Consider the following 19,523-nt stretch of genomic DNA (forward strand, 5'->3'; position numbering starts at 1 on the left):
TTTACCCTTAATACACAATGTACCATTAATTTTATCAAGAGTATGACACTAGTATGACGCATGAAAAAGCACATTGCTTTTAAATTAAGCGTCAACGTTTTATACACAAACGTTGACAGCTGAAGGACGTCGTCTTGTCATGTCAAACCGATTTATTGTTTGTGCATTCCTACATATGATGCCAGACATATTTAGGTACTGCAACTGGTATTATCGCGTGTCAAAATTTCACAAGGACCGCGATATATAGATACACGTAAGAACTACATCATTTGTTTCCCTTGATTAATCACTGTGTCGTATAGTAGGCAGCCATGAAATTCGTATCACATTTCCATGGACGAAATACATATCCATACATGGACGAAATGTGTTAAATCTCACTTGTGTCCGGTGTACATATTTTATCATCTGAATTCTTCGACATAATGCTTCTCTGACCCTGTTTATCAACCTTCGTTGCGGTACATAGCTCGCGGCTGCAGCCATGTCTAAAGTGTAAACATGACCCACCCACTTCAATGTGCTCTAAGTGATGTCAATATGTAGGTACTGCGTAATCATAACAAAGTGACCGGCGCGGTTAAACCGGGCAAGTAATTAATGACTTTTAGTACAAATGACGCGTTTCATTAACGTAATGGTAAGCGATTTGCCACATGGTCGTGCGCCACTTGGACGCTGATACAATAATAGGATTATTTTAATGATAACGCATTTCAATTTGTTGGATCGTTGAGTCCGCGCGTGCATATAGCGTCATTAGCCCAGTTCCTGGTCTTGTGCTTCGTTTGTTCATTACAGTTATCGGGTTACAAGACATGGCGTAATCTTCAACAGTATTTCTAGCCAATATATTTAATATACCTACTGCAGTGTGGGCATGGGTATGTGGGCAAGCATAGATGTGTATTCCATAGAAATAAATGCAACCGTTGACATTTACCTTAAAACTATACACATACTTATGCAATACCGCGCAACTAACAAAGTCGGTAAAGTAGTAAAATCAAACAATATAACAAGGAAATAGGACCTTACTGCATTTGTTAGCTACGCGTAAACTATATGAATACGAATACGTCGTCTATTCGTTTAGTAGGTATAATCTAGTTAATTAATTTTCTTTTGCAGAATAGAAACCTAGACTAAACATAGCTACCTACTTATATTTATGAGGGACATACTTTTTTAAATTTTGATGAAACGCCAGGATCGGTGTTAAAATGATAGTTCCATAAATATGGTCATTGTGACACAACGTAGAGTTCGTCTAAACTTACTCTACACCGGCTTGGCAAGTGAATTTGTAAAAGAGCATGATGATCTCTCTTTTCCAGTACAATTAAACAAATTGGCTCCTGTTTACTTGTACTAGAGAAATAATTGATTAAGGTACTTACGCGTCCGAGTACTCGTCACAGTCCCAGCACAGTACACGTCATCTTTAAACTTACGTCTGTCTGGGAATTCGCGTGTGGACGCACTAGGACGTTTACCTTAATTTCACTGTTATCAGGACCTATATATCTGATTGGTCTCTTGCGCAGTAATCTCGTTATCGCGTTATCTATGCACCGGCGCTGACACACTGCCCGCGCGCATGCTGCTCTTATCGCTCAAACAACACCAAGGTCAACAAACATAAGTCGCATCTAAACTTAGTTTCATAGAATTACTATGAGATATTTTCTTTTAAATAAGGTGTATATTTTATTATTCGAAATCAGTGCGCAGAAGTTAATTTTATCATCTTGTAGTAAAGTAATTAAACGCACATGTTGTGTCATTTTCCTCGCTAGCAGTAGACTTTTAGGTACTGATTTTAAATGATTAATATTTAATAATATTCATAGGTATTACTTAATCTAGATTAGGGATATTTTTACAATCACAACTAGTTTTTTAAGGTTCGGCAGCAAGTTGGTTTGCATCTCATACCTTGCAATTTGCATAAGATTCTTGTTACTCTTGTGGTTCAATATTGGACTTACTTCAATTAAATTAGCTTAAGCTGAAGTAATTTAAAACATTTAGACATGAGGGGTAAACAGCAGATTTGCTTCATTAGAAATGACTTACCGTCATGGAAAGATAATTACGCCGAAAAGCACAGTTGCCCACCAGTTGCTGGGAGAAGAACACGCTCTCTAAAAATAAGGAGCTCTATCCTTTTATACATACTATCCCAATAGTTTTAATTTTGATTTATAAATAACAAACTCTTTAAATATTTACTATTAAGATTTGTATCTTAAGATCTTAACGTAACGATTTCTTCTTTTGCTAACTCGCTGATACGCACTTGGATAGTGAAATCCTAAATATTATGACGTTAAATGAAACTTAACCATTGATAGTTGCTATCGTTAAAGCAATAAACCATATCAGAATATTCAACGGTCCCGTTTATTCTCCGTATAATTAATAAATTCTTGATAAAGCTTTCTATCCGATAGTAGGTAAATTGAGATTGAACTCGATTGTTGTTGTGGGCTAGTGGATTAGCCCACATACCTAATCACTGTGATTACTTCAATCATGAATAGCTCTCGAAAGTAAACCAGAAGAAACCTACTTGATTGATCTGCTTAAGCTCTATACGTAAACAAACTGCGAAGTATATTGTGGTTTAATTTAACACAACGGCAAGAACATTACAAAAGAATGATAATTGGAAAGCTATAGAATTCATATTATCATTGTAAATAAATTTATTACTTGCTGTAATATTATGTGGACTGTTAATAAACTTAAATCATAAAAGATTCACTTGTGGTTAGTGGGATTCCACGTTGAATAAGCCATAAAATTGTCGCTTCCGAGTCCACAATCGTTGAATTACAGCAAGTTATTTCTTGGGTGGGAGCGGTGCTCTGCCGCGCGTCTTTATAACGCAAGTAGGCGTGTTACCTCTCAATATTTATGTGTTCAAGTGTTTGCAAATAAACCACACAGTGTTGGACAACTACATGACTTTACAAGGTATAATAAGGTAAATGAAATGGGTTCTATATCAGAAATCAGTCTCCATTGAGCTCGTATTTAGGTATCTCAACTAATGTGTTGCAACAGCATTTTGCATCGTATCTTATCGTAAATGATATCCAATAATTGCAAGTCATTTTTATACTCGTAATTGATGCCCTCCGGTTTTTATGTATACCAAGGACCAAATTAAAAGTACCTGTTCTTTGCATTATTCGTGTTCATTAATCCTATTTATCGTGTCAAGAGGATATTAATTTGCACGAGTGACAGATGTTTTATCTCATGTCTGGCCTGTGTATGCACTTATCACTTAACGTGCCAGTAGGTGCTTACAGGTATGTAGGTTATTTTTGCGGCGTAGCATGGAAGGTCGAATATCAACAACACGTAGCTAAAGTAACAAATCTTTATTATTATTTGACTTTTTTGCAAATGAAGCTAAACATGATATTATGACGTTACTGCATTTTAGGAATTTCGGTGTGAAATATGTTAAACACACTGTTTTTGAGTGCAAAGTATCAACAACATGCCTACATTTGCAAACGAACCATTTATCATGTGTCTGTTTACATTATATTTTGTGCTCAAGAATGCTTACCTACAGGAGCATTCTATAATATACACATTTACATAATACTCTAATAATAATAAATAAATAAGTTTTTGGGGAAAGTTGAATTTTTGGTACAAACTTTTATCGCTAGCTAGACTTTTCTTTCTACAGGCAACTAATACTCATCGAGACAATTCAAATAAACCCCAAACACAATTATGTTGCGTTGTTATATCACAAAGTTCCTATGGCCAACTCCTGTCTGCGTCATCAGATCAGCTCCATGGTACCATAATATTGCATTGTCACCCGACACATATGTATGCAAATTTTCAGCTTCGTCGGAACTCAGAACCCGAGAAGTGGGTAAAATTTGGACGCATACATAGTTACATTGATACATGTACTGTACATGGCAAGTTAAAAAATAATACAAGCTTAAATGTAGTAACTTTGCAAGTTAAATAAACCCTTGTAAAATACTTATGTAATATGCCTACAAGTTCAATAAATACAGCTTAATCTTTGGAAACAATAACGCAGTGCAACGTTTGGCAATTTGCTTCTCTTCCTGAAGAATAATCACAAATAATTATGAATCACGTATTCATTGCTTGGAAAATCCTCATACGATTAATTATTTGGTTCCCGCTACTTGTTCTCATCAATTGATCCTCTCAACGAGTATGCGGGAATCAGGCCTTTAAACATTAGGTCATTGTTGGAACGTTGCATTCTTCATCCCGCATACGAGATTAATTGAAACTTCACAGTTAATCGTTTTAGAAAGTTTTGGATGCATGCCAACAGCTGGTCTGCATCAAATACTTGTACGGAGTTTTAACTCGACATACGGTCAAGGTTATCCTTAAACGCTCGTAACTTAATCTGCTATAATCGATTCACTTTTAATTTATAACTGAGTTGATGTGTTTGATATCTGACACATAAAATTCATACGAAGAAAAAACTTACGTCATGGTTATAAATATAAGGTATAGTAATATGCAAACAACTATTTGTTACACGTATATCGAATCAAAATGCGTTATAAAACGCTAGAACCTGTATTTGTCTTAGCTAGAAAGGGATTACTCATACGGCGTTTAATTAATAACCACTAAGATAAATTATAATAAAGTCGACGACCATGCGGTCGATTGCTTTGAACAGGTTTAGAAATTTCCTCCCGAACCTATCTCCTATCTTTCCAGAGAGTTTTGAAAGTGAAATAAACAACCTACCTCCTACATATTGCATTGATACCCTGATACATATTAGTATTATGACTAATGAGAAATAGTGACATTTTATTATTAGATTAGTTGTGAAATATGTCGTCTATTTATATTCCAATAGGTATTCGAAACTATGTAGAGAGCATTCCTGCTACAGCAGTAGTGGCAGTAGTAAAATTGCACACTGCTGCCACTTTATGCTCTCGTAAATGATCGATGGCATAGAATCGGGCAGTCCCTCTAGCGTATTTCACGTGATGTTAGACAATAAATCTCCCGCAGCGCTAACTTTGGCTATTATCCAATAGTTATTATTACTTAATGAATAATAATATCTAAAGTACCCCGAATCGATGCTTAGTTGCAGTAGGTACAATTGCATCTGTTCATGCGCTGAACACATCTATAGTGCTTCGAAAATTAAATCGGGTCATTAATCTTGCTACAATTCTAGTTACTAAATGCATTTCTCTCGTGTTTCGCTTTCATCTTTAAATAGAAAATGTTACGATCGCGAGTTACAATGGAGTAATTGTGTTGTGTTTGTAAAGTAATAAATTGATAGAGCCAATACCATCACTTCATTATTAGTACCATAATTAGCGTGCTATGAGTAGAGATGGGTAGTGAGTAAATACTGAGTAAATAGTCTTTACTCAATTTAGCAGTATCTAATCGTTTATACCCAAATTGGTGGGTTAAACTATTTAAAGTGCTGAAATATAAATTTGAAATATGGGTGTATATTGTAAGCCACTACTGGATTAAGTACTCAAAATTGTTATTTTTAAGGAGGGCACTCCACACATGTAACTAATAGTCACAAAAAAAAAATCAGAAACCACCAACGTGTTACACATCATTAAATTGGTCTTTAAAAATAACTTTAATGTTTGTAAAAACTTTTTTGGATAAATTTAGTACTTTTGGATAAAACCGGTTTCTAAAGGCCGAAATAATGTTAACACTCTTTAACTTTCAAACCACAGTTCAAAAAAAATATGAAAAAATATCGGGAGAATAGTCGTAGAATAGAGTACTAAAAAACATACTTTGAACATGATCGGTTGAGCCATTTTTGAGTTTTCTTTAAAACACCCTTAATAAGGTCGTAAGTGCAGCGTAAACACGCACTTTTGCGCGACATGCAGTTATCTAGAACATCGATAGAACTTAAGTCCCATATTTTAAAAATAATACCATCTAATTAAAAACAAAATTGTTAACTACGTATAAATCACAATTTGCCTCCCATTGATGATTACCCTCTATTATTCAAGAATTAAGCGTCCGATATGCTTTTTATTATGTAAATATTGTTAATATAGATACATTAACACTCTTCAATACAAAACAATTTAATTCTTAAATCTCACATTTCAATTTTTTTTATTAGCAATCGGTTTTACTCACCTAAACGAGTAAATACGAGTATTTATCGGGTGCTTTGAGTAAATACTGACTAAATACTCAGTATTTGTATTTACTCAAAGCACCCATCTCTAGCTATGAGGTAAGTTTATGAAAACGATTTTTAACGCGAATTCACTCGGAGTTTGACCTTGGCCGCCTTAAAACCTGGATCATGTTGTTCGACACTGCGCTCGCGCCGCGCAGGATGTTTACACAGAGAATAATTTTGAATAGGAGGAGTGGAAACTAGGTGATTACACTGATGTGTGATGCTCTCGTAAAACGAGCTGGATTTTGTAAAAACAAGCGGCGCCTACAACAATATACACGGGAACTTTCCTTGTTTACTGTTCAGACGTAAGACAACCGCGGCGGCGTCCATCGCCATGTTTCTTACAATATGATTGGCCTTGACAACGGCAATGAATATGGCGGTAATAAAGTAAATATCTAACGACACAACAAGCGGCTCCTCAAGTGGTTACGTCAGACGAGCTCCCGTCAATGGAGCGCAAATGCAAGCATGTTCGTCCGGCTGCATCGCCCACCGCCGCCGACGTCTAGTTCACAGGTTTTTCATCGTAAAATATTCAAATTATCACTATCTAACCAGTTTAAGTTAATTAAATTCCATTGATTACACAAACAATCAAACTCTTGTGTTTATGTTTAGGTAATTATGCGTCTGTCTTTTTTTCATGACACGTTTGTGTGTTGAAGTTGGTACGTTATAAGTAACTATGTAAAGCGAAAATTGCAAAAATTGAATTTGAGTTGTTTTCGTTTTACAATGCCAAGTCCGCGTTGAAGTCAATTTTACAGTATTTATTCAAAAAAGACAAAGAAACCATAGCATTTACAAAGACTATGGATATTTCTAGATTCTACCTTGCCGTCAAAACCGATCTGTCGCACTGGTAGGATTACTAAACACTTTAAATCAACTGTAATTGATTAACAATAACAGCATGATACTATGGTTAGACGAACTAATGAATGCTTTTAAATCAAAATGGCATTTAGATTCGAACGTGTAGAGAGCCCCTGGCTCGGGTCTCTTGTACAGTCAGCATCAAATGTAGCGGATCAAACAAGGTGTCAAAAGTATCTACCATTCTTGAACAGCTTAACAAAATGTTATGGTTCTATACTCGTATGTAGAACAATTAAGACGGTAAAAGATATACTTGTGAACATACATTTTAGAGATTTATCTATATGTGGAAAAGTTTTCCGGAATATCAGCGTGTGAATATCAACTTTTGGTGCGTTGTTTCATCCGCTACTATTGATGCTGACTGTAGAACAAATATTGTTATTTTGAATTTTGGAAGTAGTTTTCAGTTCTGTACGCAACTATTAACTGACTAAATAAAATCAAAAATAAATGTTACCTAATGAGTTGCATTATAGTTTCGTCCTTCTCGTCACGTCATCGCCCAGTTATTTCGGGCGGCGCACATATTATGATCACCTCCGCGCACGGGCGTTTAACGTGTCTAACGTAATGCCCCAGCTAGCGCATGTGCAGTGCTCCACTAAACCGCACTCTAAGGAGGACATTATAGTCCCGACCCGGCCGCCTGACACATGTTCTACAAGTTAGATATTAGCGTCGTTAGTAGAGTACGTGCATACATATATTATAATATAACTATACTATATTCAGTAGCAGCAGTACAATTTTACAAGGCGTCATATCAAACGTAACTACATAAATCATAATTTCATATAATTTGTAACGGAATTCCACTACTTTATGACTATTATAAGCACAATGTAAATAATCAATCTTTTTGGTTGGCAAAATTGAGACATAAAATTTTGATTACCAATAATTATGGTGGCTGCGCAGGTAACAAAAAGTTATTTGTGTTCAAGGGGCAATTGATGACAATATTGCTTTTCCACAAATATACGTTTACTCTCGGATCTCGGAGCAATCATCGAGACGACAAATTACGAAACTTTACGACTCTGATGCTGATTTACTTATTCCATCCAATGTTTTTATTTTAATTCTTACGGTTATAAGATACCTTTCATGCTTTCGAAGAATTTTTTTTCGAAGTTACATTAGCATTTTTTTAATTTGTGATAAAAGTTTTTTAAAAAGGCATCTGGTCAAAAGTTTTAAAACACTAACGGACCAATGAAATTTCGAAACAACTATGGGTTAATCGGAGAAAATAGTTTCAGAACATAAATAATCTAGCTGGCTCGCGGGTAAGTCCCAGTATTTCTCAAATAAGCTGAAGGCTGTTTAATCTCAAACAAGTTCCACTGTTTTAAGAAAAATAACATATAAGTTATACTACTTACTTACTTTATGAAAGGTAACAAATTGAATTTTGTTTTAAAAATAGAATTCAATCGGCATTGAACAAGAAACAATAAAACTTCCCGTTTGTTATTATAAAGCCTGTTGTTTAGAACCGCATTTTATTACTGGCCCGAATTTATTGCGATTACAACACGACTGTCGCAAACGGATTCCCTGACAGTTTCATTAGCATGTTTCTTACGTTTTGTAGATTCACTCATAATTTACCCTTCCCATTATGTTTCATCAGTGGGATGAAATAATTTCGTCTAAAACTTCGTATCAGAAATAAACATAGAAAGTGGATTTCAGCTATAAATCGCTTTAAGAAATGCATGGAAGCGTCGGCGCCTGAATGCCGCGAGTCGCCAGCGTGCCGCGCGCTGTTAGGATATTTGCAGCTTGTAACTAGTTCTGCTTGTAACGATTACCATCCTACCTATGTCACATTTTTATGGCTTCAAGATAGAGCGTGAAAATAGCAAAAACATATTACGACCAATTGTGAATTCAAAACAAAAGCAAATGACATAACCATCTGCAGAAAGCTCCCTAATCGTACTCGTATTAATTCAGAAGCTAAATTCGGAAGATTCTGCTCGCAGTAGGTATATAGTCAAAGCTAGATATTTCTGTAGCGGTATCATTATTGCGGACCTGGTATGGTCTCTCCAACATCGGTCAGGATTCAGCTAGAATTTATTATTAGAAAACAAATACTAAAGTTACAGGTGATCTTAATTGTGAGGAGCGCATCGGGGATGGAGTGAGCTTAAGGCATCTCGTATTACCGTTAGCGACGGCGCCGCGCCGGGGCTAAGCAGGCACTACTAGATAGTCATGCACTGTGATATGATGCTATCTTCCATATAATGTCACATATAATCCGATCCTGCACTCGGCAGAAAAAGGTTTCATGTTACGGCAGCAATCAGTGCACGTCCTCTGGCTTTAATTACGGCTTAGATCAGTTTAGTTAGTTTTCAGTGAAACTTTTCTGAATTTTTTGCATTTTTTTTTATTAACATTTGTGCCGTTATATACTTCGTATGATGTAAAATAATTTACTATGTAAATAACGAGATACACATTAAAGAAATTAGAAAATAGTGAACTGATTACTAACAACATAGTAATCTTTAAAAATAAATCTAAACTTTATTACCCCATCCTGTCTCTCACCTTTCCCAGTCGGGCAAAACGTGTAATCTACTTCACATTTAAGAAATATCTGATATAAGTATTAAAATGTGTGATTGAGTATCATCACGTTGCGCTGCGAAATCTGACGTCCAGTGTTGCCAGTGAAGTTATATAGTATCTAATAAAAGATATCTTATTCCAATATCAAATATTGATCTAGCCATTTATCAAGTAATCGAGATGTAAAATATGAATTTCTAAGCGATATACACAGTATACGGGTTAGACAGTAAATAACCCACAAGATGGCACATGAATCAATACTTAATATTACTATTATCAACTATTTATCATACAAGTATATCTCGACGTCTTATTCGTACCTATTTAGAGGATCATTATGTGTAGCTCGAATCATTGGAGTCCTTTGTCATTTATTCATTTGTATGATTATGGGCGGACTTAGGCGTCCATCATAATAACAAGGATTCGTCGAACCTGAATATCACGAAATAGGGTCATCCTTACGTGATGCAATCTGCACAAAAAATACATACTTATATATTTATTAAATATGGAATGCAATTATATTCTTGAAATACTGCTAATTATTGAGTCGGCCGCTAGAAATAATGTTTAATACTAATTGAGGTCTGTTTGAGCTAAGCCAGGAAAATACAAGGTTAGATGAAACATAAACTTCATCCTAAACAAGGAAACATATGGGTATGACGCTATCACGGTCAATGTTACATTATCAACAATGTATCTTATCGTCTTTATTACTTTGGTCGCTTATGGCACATACACTTGTATTCATATGTGAACAACGTTAGTAAGGTCTTAACTTCCTTTCGATTTAAGGGTCTTTTTGATTTGGGCTATAATTTGGCGGCGCCTCACGTATTAATATTATAAATCCCGCACGTGGGTGGACGCCATTGTCGGTCTTCAGATACCGCGGCTGCCCGCCGTTATCGTGGGAAATTTCTAGTTAGCCACCGCGATTGCGTTACCTTTGAACTTGTATGTGCTATCATTAACTTTATCGTCAAAAGTCCAGTTGTTGGACAGTTATATATATACGACAATGGGACGACCAATCTAACGCGCTGGGATCATGATGTTGACAAAACAAGATAAAATAAACGGTGAGTTTTATCGGTTGATAATCTCCTTAAGGTAAAGTAGTCAAAATTTTATTAACATGTCAATTCATAACAAAGTTCAATTACAATCCCATTTTCTGGAATAAATTACTAATTCCATTCATTCATTCTAATTCACTCAAACAAAAGTTACTTGAACGCTAGTTAAAGAAATATATATATACTTATATCTATATTTTTGAAGAGTTTTCAAATTATACTTCACCAAGTCCTGTATCCTTAACTTAATGTACCCGGCCAAACTCCTAATGGAAAATATAAAAAAAGCGGCCAAGTGCGAGTCGGACTCGCGCATGAAGGGTTCCGTACAATTTAAGACGTATTAAAAAAAATCTTCTTACTAGATCTTGTTCAACATTTTACCACTTTGGACACACATTTAACCACTTTGGAAGTGTCTCTCGCGCAAACTATTCATTTTAGAAAAAAATGATATTAGAAACCTCAATATCATTTTTGAAGACCTATCCATAGATACCCCACACGTATGGGTTTGATGAAAAAAGATTTTTTCAGTTTCAGTTCTAAGTATGGGGAACCCCCAAAATTTATTGTTTTTTTTCTATTTTTGTGTGAAAATCTTAATGCGGTTCATAGAATACATCCACATACTAAGTTTGAACTGTACAGCTCTTATAGTTTCGGAAAAAAGTGGCTGTGACAGAATCGGACAGACAGACGGACATGACGAATCTATAAGGGTTCCGTTTTTTGCCATTTGGCTACGGAACCCTAAAAATGCACACAGTTCCAAGAAAACTTACTCGGCTCTTGAAATGAGTTTGGAACTTGAAATTCCAAGCGTCATAATTTTGGTCATAATACCCACATACCTAAGAAATTAAATTAAATGCCAATATTAGGTTTCGCAATGACAGGTCTGTGCTAGATGCTAAAATGGTGCGCGTCCCAGTTCCATAGCCACCTAATATACGTGTAGTAATAAACACCAGTTAGTGCGAGTTGTAAAGTAATAAGTGGCTGATAGCCACAGATAAATGTCATCTAATAATTGCTTTCTGCTGTTGAACGAAATAGGAGTACTTGATGTCATGCCTTCTTTGTAAACATTGCCGTTGAAATAGGTATAGTGTTTAAAGTTCGTGTAGGTGTGTTCAATGGAAATGAAAGGCGACCGCTTTTGTCACCTGCACTCAATAGATGGACTCATTGTTTTGATTCCCGGGCGCAGTAACGCGAGACCTACAGTTGCGGCTTGTGGTATACAGCGCGGGATCGGAGTCCGTTCTTCGATATTTCCTCTACCGTTCAATTCAAATCACACATATTATATTACTTCTCTCTCTTTTTATTATCTCAGGAATGGACATTTAAAACTCGTCGCTTAATTTTACACTTTGCCGTTTCCGGCTCACTTTTATTCAATTCCCCGTATTTATGACGCCGAACTCGATCAATACTGTTCGGCCCGCAGCTTTGAATTAAGATAACGGTTTTATTAGCTTCTAATTCAATTCGTAGAATTTGCCTTATCTATTCAACGTAAAAACCTTTTTCTATTTGAGTACGGCTTTCTCAACATTAGTTTGCTGTGTTTTTTCCGGGCGTAGAGCTCGAAATCCGCGCCGTGGATATTCGGAAGCGAAGTAAGCGAACATTGCGACTAAAGACAGGTACCGAGTACTGGCGACTGGGTCAGCCACGATCGTGTGCCGGCATTCCACGCTACTTCGAGTAGACAATACTGAGACAATTAATAATACTCCTAGCCCATTATTGTTTTAACATCCACAATTGTATGCTCAGTTATCTATTCCGTTAGATTAGATATATGGAGCGATAGTGGCGTCTTCCTGGAATATTACTGCGAGTTGCAATTGTACTTGATCAAATGCAATTCAATAGGTATTCATGAGTCTTGCTGATGTTTTCTTTGTATCGATGATGTACAATCTACAAAAGTTACATACAAGTACCTAAATCTGCTGTTTCTAATCAAGATGGCAAACTTTCGTCAAACGACTTTTTAAATTTAATTAAAATAGGTACTTGAAAGTGAAACTGTATTATTTGTTTACAAATGTTAGAAACATAGTTACCTGCCCGTAATAGTTAATCCATAAACCTTTAACCCCACATTTGTTCCTACTTACATTTATATCCGCAGTCGCAACATTGTCCTACCGAATTAGAATTTCAATTCTCCAGAGGTTAAATCATAACAATGTGCAGTCGTTACCGTCATAAAGCACTAGTAATAGGCAAGCGGTGTTGATGCCTATCTCCGTTCGTGATTGCCTTCTTCCGCGAGCCGGGTCGAGGGTCGGGGTTTGACACTAGACCTTCGTTTTAAGCCAACTTTCTAGCGGTAACATATCCCACGACTTTTCATCCTCGTGATTTCCATAGTGTTTATAATTTTATAATGACACATATATATATATATATATATATATATATATATATATCATTTTTGCTTGTCATTTATGTAGTAGGCAAAATAGTTATTTAAATGAATAAGATATTGCATCGTTTGCATTTTACATTTTAAACAATTTAATTCCTTGAATCTATAATTTAGGTACCTACTAGGTGAAGTTCTCTAGACCCTGATTCATCAAAGAACAAGGTTCCCCAAACACTGGAAAAGTTTACCTTTACTTAACTTTAAAAGGATTCCGTAGGGCAAACGCGACCCTTGTCGATTTTCGAGACCTGGTGAAAACCAATTACAAAAGTGTATAGATGGATGTGCCCGTTTCTTTCGATCTTCTACCAAGTTATTTTTGAAGAAAGAAAATACAGATGAATAGTCGCCTCTATATACACGGTGGTGTCGCGCTCAATATGGATTAAATGAAGACCAATGACAGAGGACTTTAAGGGCTAAACTAAAATTAATTTTCACTGAATATACTTGAGCATCTAATAGATAGTTCTTAAGGCCAATAAGTCCCTCCATCACTTTTTTGATTTGATTCATAGAACACGACTCTGTATTTGTAACCGCGGCCGGCAAAACGTCACACTTTGTCGCGTGCCACAAGGACGCCTTCTCAGGCTATTCGTAAAAAGATATAAGCAAATCTCATCCTTATAGCAAGTGTCAGAGTGGAATGTTTTGCCGGTCGCGGTCACATTTATGCCAATATTGAAGTTAGACCTGTAGGTATCCGAAGTACCTGTAAAGGGTGTAAGTAGTTCGTCCCAGTAACTCGAAGTGCCATTGCAGGTTAGTTAGATTAATTATTAAAACGACAAGACGCTAAAATGTCCAGCGATTTCACGGCTAACTACATGCCTATGTAATTACAAGATACATTTGAATAGAAAAGCCTCTCAAAGCAGGATTAATTAGTGCTTGCCCCGCGCTGAGAAGTTTTCTCAGTTGCTGGTTTTTAATTTTCTAAGACTGAAGCTATCTGATTTCCCAGAAAAATAGATATAGCTCGAAGTTTGAATAGTTGTTAGTTAAGTTCGCGTAATTACTAATTACGCGAACTTAACTAACAACTCCCTCTCCCTAATTGAACGATTATTTGGTAAGTAGGTAGGTACTTGTTATTTACAACTATCTAACTTTCAGATTTTAATGAATGGATAAATATACTCTCCTCTTAGTTACCAAAAATGCATGCAAAATAGGAAACAAAATAGAGAACTATTGGCTAATATATAACACTTATGTGCCTTAAGCTGCTGGTCTTGATAATAACGACAGTAAGACGTGTTTTAGCAAATAGAGCACGTAGAAGCCATAATTTTATCAGTCGCGATGACACCCAGAAAATAAGACGTGATGTCTTGGCCGCAGACAACCCGTACAAACTGGCCATTATGCAATAAAGTGATCTGATTAATCAATAGAGCAGAGTGGGTCCCGCCATGCGTACCGCTAACGACACACATCCTCCTCAAGCATCCTGGCTTTGGCACCCTGCCGTTGACTTACAATTGAATCTGCTACAAATAACCACACTATTCTATTAATAGACAGCTTCTCACGCCCATTAATTCATCGTAATCTAACACACATAGTGTGTCGAGTTTGTTTATTGTTCGTGGCGGCGTAACTAACACTGAGCTCCGAGAAACGAAGAGGGTAAACAAGTACCTATCAGAAAGAACTGCAGTAAAGTTGTGAGCATAAGCTGAATCCTCTGACGTTAACTCCGACCCATCATTATAGCGATACCGGCCGTCATTTCGCTTAATAAGTCAACCTTTAAAATCAAATTACATACAGAACTTGGAAAGTCTCACCAATTTAATTAGTCTCCTCGTTTCACTTAATTAATATTTCGATAAAAATCATTTTGAAAGCTTATCGCGAGTTTCGTAATTCGTCAAGTTTCATGAAAGGTAAAATCTTTATATTGCACTGAAATGTCGCCTACCTTCGTTGTAAATATTACCGGTAGTAATTTATATAAATCTGCAAATAGCGCATGATCTAGTTACCCTGTTATATGTTTCAATATACCTAATTGCTTTCCCTGAATTGTCCGGAACAGGGGCTGATTCTCATAAGGAAATGGACGTATTAATATTGGAATCGTATTGATACGTGCGTTAGTTCTAAAGCGGACCCCAGGCTCCCATGAGCAGTGGCAAAATACCGGGACAACGTGAGTAAGAAGAAGTATTGGTACGTGCGTGATTGCGCATTCACATTCACATAATAAAAATGGATTTAAATTTGGCAAGATAACAATCCATTATTAAATTTGGTTGTTGCTAAATGCAGTCGCATGCCAAGTAGGTATAGGTACTTTATATTTTTTCTGATCTTAGAGACATGATAAAGAGTCTTTACAATTTAAGAACTAGCAAAAACTTCAACAACGATGATCTAAGTATTACATGCGTATCTAATTATACTGAGTGCCTTAGCGGAGTAGATAGTTTTGCACCTTGCTGAACCTAGCACATACCTATTTCAGCTATTGGTAACAATATTGACTAGCAAACACTACATGAAACGCGAGAGCGCTAACCAAACGCTAACTATGTTTACAAAATGTGTCACGTTTGCTTCTCGAGCATTATTTAATATCGTTGTAAGTCAACAAACTTAGCAAACCTGATCTCTAAAGGAATCAGTTTTAGCGAAGTTGTAACAATAAATACCTAATTTTTTTTTTGGAAATCTGATATTGCTGGATAACAAACAATTCCTTAATTTCCTATTCTTCGATTAAGTAACTATAGAAGTCGATCATTGGGATTTTGTCGGTCACTGGCTCACCGGTCCTCTGTAAAAGCAACACAATCGGATTTTCCTCTTAGGAGCTGTGTGCCAACTTTCGCCTCCATAAACATTGCGTAATTAGCAATTGTTTGTACTGTATTTATATCTAGCTGTTAGTTCATTATCAATTGTGCAAGTGCCTAAGTCATTGGAGTGCACCTTACTGCATCTTATATAGTGTTAGAGATGATAAGACAAACTTAATTTAATTTTATGATAATTAATTGAAATGTATGTATCATTAAAAAATAATGCCTAATATACTTTATTAGATGTGATGATCCAGTATTTGATTATTCAAATTAGAAAAACATCAACGTAGCCGAAAACAGTGTAAACATAAAAGTAAACAAATGCACCTGTACAGGTCTTTCAGCCGCGATTCCACGGTCATCCAAGGTGACGTCACAAGCACCGCGAAACTGTATCACTAGTTCATCAAACTCCTTCAAAGTCCGATTGTTTGAGTGATTAAATTCGATTTATCGTATGTGGTCGCGCTTGCCGGCGCCGAGTTTCGTTCGACACGCGCTCCTCGTAGCGAGCAATCAGTAACTGAACGTTTGGTTGGGCCGGACCAGTTATTATGCGCCCACCAAAGGCATCAATATACACTAACACGTGGGTATGGCGCTGATATCACATCGCACACGCAGCCGCTTATCGCTGCATCGCCGGTAAAAGCTCGTGATTCATCACTATTAGGTTTCGCATGTGACATCACCGAGGTAAGTATGCAGCTAATGTCAACATTGTACGAGTATGTAACCTACTTGTCAACTCAGATCTATCAATGTACCTAGAGTACCTGTGTGCTTTCATTCGTCCGAACAACTGCCATTTTCTACGTGGATCACCAAGTTGCAATGAAATGCGGAAAATGTTGTCCATTTTGCTACTTTCGTAGCCTCGCTGTGGCTTTGCCACATAAAAAGAAAATATTAACCTAACCTTCTAACAAGGATAAGGATATTTACTCACATTATTATTTATTTCATGAAATCATGACTAAACTGTTCTTTCACACACTGAAGTACCTTTCCTCTTAAAAATAAAAATCGTTCAGTACCCCTAGTGTAATTTTAGTCGATAGCGAAACGTGACGTACGCGTTTGCGTTAAGTCTCATTTTGTATGGGTTTTTAAACAGCGCGCCAAGCGGGACGTTTTGGAAAGTCAAAAATCTCATACAAAATGACACTAAACGCAAACGCGTACGTCACGTTTCGCTGTCGAAAATATTTACACTAGGGGTACTGATCATTGATCCATAAAGTTCTTAACATGAAAATCTTAAAAACTATGTTAATAAAAAAGATAACAAATAAAAAAAACCGTCCAAGGGCATGTAGACAGCGTAGGGTTCCGTAGTTATCTGTCACAAAGTGCTAAACACCATTTGTAAGTATCCTGTACATTAAAAGCAAAAGGGTGCCTTTGCAGAGCGCTTTGTACGGTGTTTTTAGGGTTCCGTAGCCAAATGGCAAAAAACGGAACCCTTATAGATTCGTCATGTCCGTCTGTCTGTCCGATTCTGTCACAGCCACTTTTTTCCGAAACTATAAGAGCTGTACTGTTCAAACTTAGTAAGTGGATGTATTCTATGAACCGCATTAAGATTTTCACACAAAAATAGAAAAAAAAAACAATAAATTTTGGGGGTTCCCCATACTTAGAACTGAAAGTCAAAAAATCTTTTTTCATCAAACCCATACGTGTGGGGTCTATGGATAGGTCTTCAAAAATGATATTGAGGTTTCTAATATCATTTTTTTCTAAAATGAATAGTTTGCGCGAGAGACACTTCCAAAGTGGTAAAATGTGTGTCCCCCCCCCCCCGTAACTTCTAAAATAACAGAATTAAAAATCTAAAAAAAATATATGATATACATTGCCATGTAAACTTCCACCGAAAATTGGTTTGAACGAGATCTAGTAAGTAGTTTTTTTTAATACGTCATGAAATTAAAAAAAAAAAATTTTTTTCATCATACCCATACGTGTGGGGTATCTATGGATAGGTCTTCAAAAATGATATTAAGGTTTCTAATATCTTTTTTTTTTAAACTGAATAGTTTGCGCGAGAGAACCTTCCAAAGTGAAAAAAAGTGTGTCCCCCCCCCCTGTAACTTCTAAAATAACAGAATGAAAAATCGAAAAAAAAAAAATTATATACATTACCATGCAAAATTCCACTGAAAATTGGTTTGAACGAGATCTAGTGAGTAGTTTTTTTGTTTAAACGTCATAAAATTTAAAAAAAAAATTTTTCATCAAACATATACGTGTGGGGTATCTATGGATAGGTCTTCAAAAATGATATTTAGGTTCCTATTATCATTTTTTTCTAAACTGAATAGTTTGCGCGAGAGACACTTCCAAAGTGGTAAAATGTGTGTCCAAAGTGGTAAAATGTTGAACAAGATCTAGTAAGAAGATTTTTTTTTAATACGTCTTAAATTGTACGGAACCCTTCATGCGCGAGTCCGACTCGCACTTGACCGCTTTTTTTTTACTTAGAAGGGTAGACCTTTTGCGATAACTCAAAAATGGCCTAACCGATCATGTTTGCTATAATTTTCATTGAAAGTCCTTACTTTACTTTCACGATTGTTTTCATATTTTCTAGTACATGGTTCAAAAGTTAGGGGACGAATATTTATTTTCTTTTGGAGAGATTATTTCCGAATTTACCTTATCAAAAAATTGTTCATGAAAACCCGTGTTCGTTTTGTAAAGCCTATCCAACAACACCCCCAACCCCATACCATAGTAGGTAGGTTAAAGCGAAAAAAAATTTTGTATATCCCAAAAAAAAATAGTTTTTGTGTTACCACTTTGTTGACATGAGAAGTTTATATCTCTATGCCGAATTGCAAATTTCTAGCAAAGCCTTGGACGGACGTCAAAGACGAAAAAAGGGACATTGCGAAACTATAAGGGTTCCTAGTTGACTACGGAACCCTATAAAATACAAAGTAAGAGCAGTTACGCAAAGGTGGCCACTACGAGAAAGAAGAGCGCACGTTGCATGCTCTACTTATTACTAGGGGACTTTTTTTACAGTTTCATTTATTGTGAATTTAGTTTACTGGTTTACACCTTAATAATAAGCTACTCGTATCGTTGTACACACATTCAACCAACAACTTAATATCAGATAGTGTAGGTGTGTTGTGTATATTTAATAGATAATTGTCAATAAAATCATAACCTCAGACCTAGAACCGGCCTTTGTTTCCTTGATCCAACAAACAACAAACACTCCAAATCCACGATCGTGATCCAAATAACATTAAGTTTGTAGCTCGTATGGTTAGAATCAAAAGTTATAATCCAAATATTTGTAGTATCTCCTGTCTACATGGTTTCGAAGAAAACCGCTTACTTAGAAACGTGGGTTTACAGAGATACTTGTACACTTCCGAAGCTAGTTATTTATTCTTTACAAAGTTGTTTACACGAGTACCCGTCGATTT

General features: G+C 36.1%; 2 protein-coding genes across 3 annotated transcripts in view; one reads left to right on the forward strand and one right to left on the reverse strand.

The window, feature by feature from the left end:
• The window catches only part of LOC133533616 (metalloproteinase inhibitor 3-like), a 61,740-nt gene extending 45,131 nt beyond the window's left edge, over positions 1–16,609 (reverse strand). For both annotated transcript variants that reach the window (XM_061872624.1, XM_061872623.1), the window contains exon 1: positions 16,405–16,609. The gene's annotated coding sequence lies outside the window, so the exon portion shown is untranslated. The remainder of the gene's footprint in view (positions 1–16,404) is intronic.
• LOC133533589 (synapsin-like) overlaps positions 1–19,523 on the forward strand; it is a 117,132-nt gene that overhangs the window by 72,094 nt on the left and 25,515 nt on the right. The window lies entirely within an intron of this gene.

This window comes from Cydia pomonella, unplaced genomic scaffold (genome assembly GCF_033807575.1).
Source record: "Cydia pomonella isolate Wapato2018A unplaced genomic scaffold, ilCydPomo1 PGA_scaffold_183, whole genome shotgun sequence".
Taxonomy (NCBI): Eukaryota; Metazoa; Arthropoda; class Insecta; order Lepidoptera; family Tortricidae; genus Cydia; species Cydia pomonella.